Source organism: Panthera onca, chromosome B1 (genome assembly GCF_046562875.1).
Source record: "Panthera onca isolate mPanOnc1 chromosome B1, mPanOnc1 haplotype 2, whole genome shotgun sequence".
Taxonomy (NCBI): Eukaryota; Metazoa; Chordata; class Mammalia; order Carnivora; family Felidae; genus Panthera; species Panthera onca.
In genome coordinates this window covers 24285092-24294494 of record NC_138342.1, presented here as the reverse complement: position 1 = coordinate 24294494, position 9403 = coordinate 24285092, and the positions used below count along the sequence as shown (strand labels likewise).

Sequence of the window (9403 nt, the reverse complement as noted above, 5' to 3'; positions counted from 1 at the left end):
GGCATGAAACTCAGCCACACACTATTGATTAAGAATCTGTGGAATGGATGTAAATGAATGACACAGACTAAATTACAAATGGTATACTACTTTATGCTTTTATATGATTCTTGTCGGTCATTACCTGTTTTCAAAGTACAGATTCTTCCACGTTTCCAGAGGTTATTTCAAGAGCAATGTCAAAGACTTCAGGTCTCCTCATGGTTTCTTCATTCCTCTCCCTGAAGAAGGTTATTTTTCCTTGTATGCAATTGTAACTGACTGATAAAAGAGCTATTCTGAAGATAGTTCACTACCAAGAGGACATATCTTAATATTTCATATATTTAATAACTTCAGTATATGTTAATACACGACCAGAAGCATCAGCCATTTTCACCTTGCAGTTGATGATTAATTGTGGTATGTAAGTATCATGTTTGGATGTATTGTGGCAAATGATTCTGAGGCTTCAATTAAGTAATTTTGGATGATACCATAGTCCAGTGAGCATAATTTTACATCAGCTGATAACGATACGTTATTTCCAATTGAAAACTTTCACAATTACTTCTGCAATCATGCTCTCACGCTTTCAATTTCTGTCTTCTGTTTAGAGATTCTCTACATTCTCATCTGTAAGCTTGAAAAACGCACACTTATGTGCTTATTTATCTAGCTGCCTGTTACTATAGTGTCTAGATTTTGTTTTGCCATGTATATCGATAGACTTACTAAATGATGATGCATCCATTTTCCTCTTTCATGAGGAAAATGCATTATAGAATAACCTGATTATTATGTGTGAGTATTTTCCCAAATAAATTATCAAAAGGGGGTGGGTGGGTGGTACAATGCTTCTGGGAATTCTTAAAACACCCTCAATCTATTTTGCATATTTTTTTAAAAATTTTTTACACTGTTCATGCTGTGTGCATCCTCAATGAAGGAGAATATTCTGTAACAACAAGAACAAAGTAAAATGACAGACAGATAATAGGATAAGTTAACTCTATGCAAAAGTGGATGTAAGTGTCATCTGAAATCAGCTTCTTTCAGATTTGGTTTCAAATTCTGCCTTTTGTATCTGAATTATTCCTGCCTACTCTATGATTCATCACTTTCTCCCTTGACTTACTGTGGCAGTGCATTTGTATCATATTATCAGACTTCCGGTTTCGTATGTACCGCATTTGTTTTTTTCAAATACCTTATTAAATTTGAAACACACGGTTAGGTCCTAATGTCCCTACTGCCATCATTATCTCGTTCATCATCAGTAATTAATAAATGCTCAGTAAAAATAGTTGCATTGGGTTATGTGTTTTGTAAATTAATAATGCCTTCATTATTTATTTCTTCCTAAGCTTTCTACTAGTCCTCCTTCACAACGTTGTAAAGCATTTTCAGTTTTAAAGCATTTAGAAGCAGTAGCTTTTTCTGTTAGCTCTTCAGACAGGTAGACACAGATTGTTTTTTCACATCCTTGTTGGAATTTGAGTTTAGATTCATTACTAAAGTAAAATGTTTTTATTTCTCTGTATCACAGGAATGCTTTTTATGTGGATGAGGTTCCATTTTTCCCAGTGTAGAAAAAAAATAAAGATATCCTAAAAAATTGTAATGTTTTTAACATCTATGGCTATAAGAAAGCTATTTCAATAAAATCATTTATTTACTGGATCAAAAACTTGAAAACACTGAATATCTAAAGAAGAAAGGTGTGCCAGGGTGGCTAAATTCGTTAATCCTCTAACTCTTGATTTCAGCTCAGGTCGTGATCTCACGGTTTGAGTTTGAGCCCCCAGTTGGACTCTGCTCAGACAGCACAAAGCCTGCTTGGGATTATCTCTCCCTCTCTCTCTGCCCGTCTCTGCTCACTCACTCTCTCACTCTCACAATAAATAAATAATCATTTAAAAAATAAAAGAAATAAAAGAAATTGATTTGATAACATACTTAAATTTATATAGAACAGCCATTTGATATGAGGCTTCACAAAAATTCTCACTATCTTAAAAATTGTATTCCACTATTTATTACATAAAAAATCAGTGACACGAAGAAAATGCCATGCATGGTCATAACTTTTTCTAGAAATATGTATGTAAGTATGTATAAGACTAGGCAAAAAGAATTATATGTAGTAAAATGTTGACATTGGTGAACTGGTGAAGCTACTTGATTGTTTTCTATGCATCTTCCATTTTTATCATTTGCATTCTCTAAACTGCTTTTTGCAATAAACATTAATTGCTTTTATCATGAGAAAATAGAGGGTCACCTTGGTGGCTCAGTTGATTAGGAGACTGACTCTTGTTTTCAACTCAGGTCATAATCCCAGGGTAGCGGGATTGAGCCCAGTATCGCATAGCATGAAGCCTGTTTAATATTCTCTCTCTCTCTCTCTCTCTCTCTCTCTCTCTCTTTTTCTGCCCCCATCCCTGCCCTGCTCATGCATGCTCTTGCTCTCTAAAATAAACATTAAACAAAAAAACAAACAAACAAAAAAAGAAAATAGGAAAGAACAGCATTACTACCAAATATGAGAGAAGTCAAAATGAAACAATCCAGAAACAATTCCATTGAGATACAATTGTGAAAACTATATATAATTGTTGGCAATCGACTTTGTTCCCTAAAATAACAGGTTTATATGGTGTTTTCACTTATGCCCCCTGTCTTTGTCTTCAGTACTGTGTCTTTGTAATATCATATTATGCAACATAATTTTGAACTGTGCTCTTTAAGGAACACTTGTGGAAGGAAGCTAATTTTTCAGCACTGAGAAAATATTTGAGAAATCCAAGGTTTTTCTCCCTTTGTCATGAACAGAAAATTTTCTCGAGGGTGCTCATGTTGAATTAAAATTCACCTCAGGCTGCTTCTGTCTATGACTACAATTTGATACTGTTGTATGGGACTCTTTTTATTGATTTCTCTTGCTTGGAGCTGCCAAAAATTAAGGTTGCCAAGTGTTTAGGGAGCAATCCTATTGGAGAGGTGGAGTCTTAGTTCAGAGGGTAAAAAGCAGTTTTGACTAGTAACTTTTGGTTGTTTCTTTTTTTTTTTTTTTTCCTGAAAGCAAACATTGTCAAATCTGCTAACGGATGTCACCTATTGACGAAAGGGATAGAAATAGTCATTTTGTGGTTTATTTGTAGGTTTTGGTAGTGATGTTTTTAACTTCAATTTTCATCAGTTTCCTTTCAAAGTATCAGCTGCCGGGATTGATGTTAGCTGTTCAGTTCTTCTTTTATTTCAATATTTATTTGGGGGATTGCACAAGCTGGGGAGGGGCAGAGAGAGGACAGAAGATCTGAACTAGGCTCTGTGCTGACAGGCTGACTGCAGCGATCCCAACGTGGGGCTCGAACTCACAAACTATGCAATCATGACCTAAGCTGAAGTCTGACGCTCAACCAACTGGGTCACCCAGGTGCACCTAGCTGTTGGGTTTTTCTAACTAGCAGTGGAGCAGAATTAGTCTGACAGTGATTGGGCTGGTTTCTAATAGAAAGAATTATTGACAAAGATACTGAATCAGGTGCTCGATTCGGCAGCACATATACTAAAATTGGAACGATACAGAGATTAGCGTGGCCCCTGCGCAAGGATGACACACAAATTCGTGAAGCGTTCCATATTTTTAGCACTGCTAGGAATTCACCCAAGGGATACAGGAGTACTGATGCATAAGGGCACTTGTACCCCAATGTTTATAGCAGCACTTTCAACAATAGCCAAATTATGGAAAGAGCCTAAATGTCCATCAACTGATGAATGGGTAAAGAAATTGTGGTTTATATACACAATGGAGTACTACGTGGCAATGAGAAAGAATGAAATATGGCCTTTTGTAGCAATGTGGATGGAACTGGAGAGTGTTATGCTAAGTGAAATAAGTCATACGGAGAAAGACAGATACCATATGTTTTCACTCTTACATGGATCCTGAGAAACTTAACAGAAGACCATGGAGACGGGGAAGAGAAAAAAAAAAAGAGAGGGAGGGAGCCAAACCATAAGAGACTCTTAAAAACTGAGAATAAACTAAGGTTGATGAGGGGTGGGAGAGAGGCGAAAGGGGGTGATGGGCATTGAGGAGGGCACCTGTTGGGATGAGCACTGGGTGTTGTATGGAAACCAATTTGACAATAAATTTCATAGTAAAAAAAGGAAAAAAAATAAAGCTACATTTGTGGTAAAAAAAAAAAAAAAAGATACTGAATCAGCTGAATATTCCACACATGCTTTTGCATATCTTATTTCATTAAATGTCATTATTTTTTGCCATAGATATATCTCTATCTATCTATCTATCTATCTATCATCATCTATCATCTAGTGGTTGTCTGAGTTTTCCTGTAATAAGAAAATGGTGTGCACTTTATTTTCAAAATAAACATAGAAGTATTTTATTTTATTTATTTTTTTTAAATTTTTTTTAACGTTTATTTATTTTTGAGACAGAGAGAGACAGAGCATGAACAGGGGAGGGGCAGAGAGAGAGGGAGACACAGAATCTGAAGCAGGATCCAGGCTCTGAGCTGTCAGCACAGAGCCCGACACGGGGCTCGAACTCACGGACCGTGAGATCATGACCTGAGCCGAAGTCAGATGCTTAACTGACTGAGCCACCCAGACGCCCCAGAAGTATTTTAGATAAAGTATGTATTAGTCATAATTTATTATATTAGAATGTGTTAATGTAATATTTTGTTAAAATAACTGAAATTTTATTTATCGTACATTGGCTATGGCAGGGTTATGGTGGTGAATATGATTGTGTTAATTTTTACCACGATCCTATGGCTAGGTTTCCATACCTGGTTCTATGTGACTAATAAAGCCATTCAATATTAATAACCACCACTGCATTCTGTTTCAGTAAATAAAACTCATTTCTGTAATTAGGTTTACATTAAAAATGGAATTTGTAAATTACTGTACATGTTTTCTATTACTGTGATTCTTCCAATTAATTCAATAATTAATTTTTTTTTTATACCAGCTGTTTAAACGTGGTTATTTGTGAAGCAATGCTTGTCAAGGATTCTGTAATGGTCATATTTTAAAGAAAAAGAAAATAAGTCGGGGCGCCCGGGTGGCTCAGTTGGTTAAGTGTCTGACTCTTGATTGCTGCTCAGGTCATGATCTCACAGTTCTTAGTTCAAGTCCTGCATGGGTCTCTGTGCTGACAGCACGGAGCCTGCTTGGGATTCTCTCTCTCCTTCCCTCTCTCTGCCTCACCCCCAAAATTGTGCCCTCATTCTCTCTCTCTCTCTCTTTCTCTCAAAATGAATAAACTTTAAAACAATATTTTTAAAAATTAAATAAATAATACATAAAAAATGCATAATTCAACAATTCTAAGACACACACAGAGTAAATATATCCATATTTCCCTCCTCCCAATCTGTCCTTTTCTCCTATCTTTGACACTTATCAAAGTACAAAATATTGTGTGTACACAGAGTTAGTAGCTAAATTATACACCATTCTTAACTGTGGAGTGGAGAGTAAATGGGTCCTTGAGAAAGTACACCGAATATAAAATGTTTGTAACATTTCATTGTTTCCTCTTCACCTCTGATATAATTCAAAAAGGAGTCGTAGATAATAAAAGCCCACTTTGCTCCGCATAAAACATGACGGATGCATTTATCACCAGTATTTCAGGACCGGATGAGATACGATCTTGCTCAAAGGTTTAGCGACTGCAGCACTGTCAACATGACTGCTGTGCTGTGAGATAGATTTACTATTAATCCGGATATACTGTATTGCGAGTGTGTGCTGAGGGGTAACTGTGACTGGGTAATTAAAACTCCATACTGTGTAAAAGTTTTAAAAAATGAGGATCACTCCTCGACTTTCACGTTATTTTCTGACAGTGCGCAGATAACTTCAGACACTCGCTCAAACTGCCAGAAGAATATAGATTTCCTTTCAGTGCAACCCCAGAGAAAGATAAAAACTTGCTTTGAGCATGACACTTATGTGCCAGTCCTTGAGTCGGATATGCAGGGGTAGCAAGACACGTTAGCTGAAGTAGCGATCCGGCATATCTCCAAACATGATGTCCCATTTATGTTCGAAATGATGTGGATGGAATCAATTAGGAGAAACAAGTGAGTTCCAAGACATATTTTTGAAAAAGCTGCGGAGTTGCTTAGTAACCTGATGTTGTACTTCATTTCCCAACAGAGCTGTAAAGGCTGTCAGAGTTGGTAATGGAGCACTTAAATGAATCAAATCTCATGTGCTCTGACAAGAACATGCCCATATTAACTACGTCAGGCCCTCCCTGTCAGAAGTGAACATACGTGGTCAGTAAAACACGTAGCATGACAGCGATCAGGGGATATGACTTCAAGTGGTGCTTCGACCTAAAAACCCTGTTTATTTTCTTTACGTGCCTGGTGTTGCCATAAATCATTGGGCCGTGTTATCTACCATTAGTCGGGAGAAACCTTCATTCAAGTGCATCGTCTTGCCAGCCACTTGCCATTCACAGGATCTTCTCGGGCAGAACTGACTGCTCTCGACACCTTGAATGCTTTGCATTTTAGGATTTCACACGTGAAATCATAAGCAATGTTGCTTCTCCTTCACCTTGGCCAGGCAGGCAGCCATCTACTCACATAAGTGATATCCTTATGGAGAAATTATACTTATAGAATACTTGAAATAATGTGAATATATCCTCTGCAGAGAAAACCAAGCCCATGCACATAAACTACACTATACATATCATAGTATTTTTAAAAGTATTATTTATGAACGTTTGAACCAAGGATCTAGAACAGCCTATTTATTTTTGCTTTGAATTTATAAACTCTTAATCCTTTATTCTAATTTGCCAGAAAGGAAAAACAATTATTGATTGCCATTGGGATTTATGTCTTTGGAGGCAACGGAATAAAAGGAATGTAGAGACACATTAACTGACTACCTTTATTCGTAAAAACTCATGTGACAGGTCTTGATTTTCAAGTTAAAGATCTAAGGAGAAGAAACTCCCCTATTATCGCCTCCTCAAAGTTATTTGACATATAATCATTAAATTATTAATTCTTGTATCATCTTTGTGAGAAATTTTGGGAGCAATCATTATTTTTCTAAGTAGGAGATTTCACAAATTTCTGGTTAATTGGCAAGCATGTCAATGTGAATCTTGGGAAAACCATAAAGGATCACATCTAATGTTATATTGGAAGATTTTATAAATAGATCCTATCATCAATTATCTGGTAATAACCGTGAATAAATTTAGTAAAAACGTAGTAAGACAACTTTATTTATTTATGTTCAACATCCCTGTCTATGTTTGGACCCATTTCCAACAGTTTTCAAACTTAGACTTTAAGACTAGAAAAGTACCAGTAATATAGCTTTCATCAAGACACATGGAATTAACATATAAGGACATTTCTCCTACAGGTAATCCTTTGAAAAAAGAAGACAGGTAAAGCAAGAAATCAAGAGAGAATCACAAATCCCAGCTTTCTCTAGGGTCGTTGCTTCATATTATGATCATCCTTGAAAAAAAAAAAAAAAAGAAAAGAAAATCACCCTTCAAATCAACAGATAAAAATAATGCTTAACAATGATTTTATTTTTGTTATCCTTTGAACATCAAAAATGCAAAAGCTATTGAGGCATTAATTGCCACACCAGAGGGTCAAGGTCATTGCAGCCCAACAGTCTAGAAATTATCGATTCTGACATCATTACAGTCTCATTCTCACTGTGATGGAAAAGCATGTTGTAATGTTATACAGTCTATCAATAAACTTTGCAACTCACTAGTAATTCTTGTATGTTGGCCTACTGCAAGTATTCAGTTTCACCATCTGACCTCAGAGCATATTTTCATTCAACCTGTAAGACCAGAATGAGCGGAAACCCTTCCATTAGTTGCTCTATTAAAAAGCACCAAAAAGAAAACACCCTTTACCCATCTGCAAATACATAATAAGTACCCTGTCATGAAATACGGACACATGACTTTCTGAGTCATCAGCTAAAGAATTGAATTAGTCTGGGGGCGCCTGGGTGGCTCAGTCGGTTAGGTGTCCTGACTTCAGCTCAGGTCATGATCTCACGGTTTGTGAGTTCGAGCCCCGAGTCGGGCTCTGTGCTGACAGCTCAGAGCCTGAAGCCTGCTTCTGATTCTGTGTCTCCCTCTCTCTGCCCCTCCCCCACTCACACGCTGTCTCACTCTCTCTCTCTCAAAAATAAATAAACATTAAAAAAAAAAAGAATTAAGCTACTTTGTTACAGTTAGACTCCAGATATGAATATGAAAGTTTTAGAATTAAGTATTAAGTTTGAAGATTGAACACTTGTTAGCCAACTGCTGAAGGGAAACAAACTGATAATCTGTTGTCCCCTCCAGTTTACAGGTTGACTTGGCCTCAGCCCAATAAAAAAGAGAGGCACATATAGACTCTTTTTTATTTCTTTCTTCAAGAAATCCAATCACACTGGCCTTTTAGTGTGTAACAACCAATAGACGGAGTGTTTAATCCCACAACCATAGGGCATGAATTTCCTTTTCCGGTAGATTTTTTTGTTCTCCAATTTCTTCGAAGGAAATGCTCTTTTTCCCTCCCTCAATTCTTCCATCATGAGGTGAAACATCGGTAAGAGATTCCAGGAGATGTGGGATTTGTTCTAGACTGCTTTCACATGTAGATATGAGATGTTTTCATAAAAGTAATATCTGTTGCATTTATAGTGCACCGTATACCGTTACCTTGATTATTTTCAACTTTATATAAAGCACACAGAGCTGGTTGTTTTAAATGCCACTTTACAAAAGCAGGGCCCACAGCTTTGCGAGTTTAGCTGACATTTCCAAGGCCTCAGAGTTAGTAACCATGGAGGTAGAATTGTTACTCTTATCTGTCTGACAGCAAAAGTGCATGTCTCTCCTTAGTGTCAGGCTGCCCCTCGTGGGGGGAGAAATTGGAAAGAAAAGGGCATTGTTAGTAAATGCACAAGGTGTGGGAAGGTTAATTCCTCAATGTATGTTATTTATTTATTTATTTATTTATTTATTTATTTATTTTTAGAGGGAGAGAGAGAAAGAGAGGGACAGTGCCAGAAGGGTAGAGGAGTAGAGTGAGAGAGAGAGAGAGAGAGAGAGAGAGAATCTTAAGCAGGCCCCACATTCAAGATGAAGCCTGTCTCAGGGCTCCATTCCACAACCCTGGGATCATGACCTGAGCCAAAATCAAGAGTCAACCTCTCAACCAACTGAACTACCCAGGTGCCCCAATGTGTGTCATTTCTAATGAAAGAATAAAGCTAGAGTATTTTCGTCATATGTGTTCATGTTACATTACATTTGACTAAATGATCTGAACTTGATTTTAATAAGCTATTATTTCCTTCTCTGGAAATGGCAATGGCT

The 9403-nt window shown here is 36.9% G+C and overlaps 1 non-coding gene across 1 annotated transcript; it reads left to right on the top strand.

Annotated features, from left to right (window-relative positions):
• The first annotated feature begins 3526 nt into the window (after positions 1-3526).
• LOC132693396 (U6 spliceosomal RNA) lies at positions 3527-3630 on the top strand. The gene has a single exon (XR_009616782.1). It is a non-coding gene; the product is annotated as a U6 spliceosomal RNA (small nuclear RNA).
• The last annotated feature ends 5773 nt before the right edge of the window (positions 3631-9403 follow it).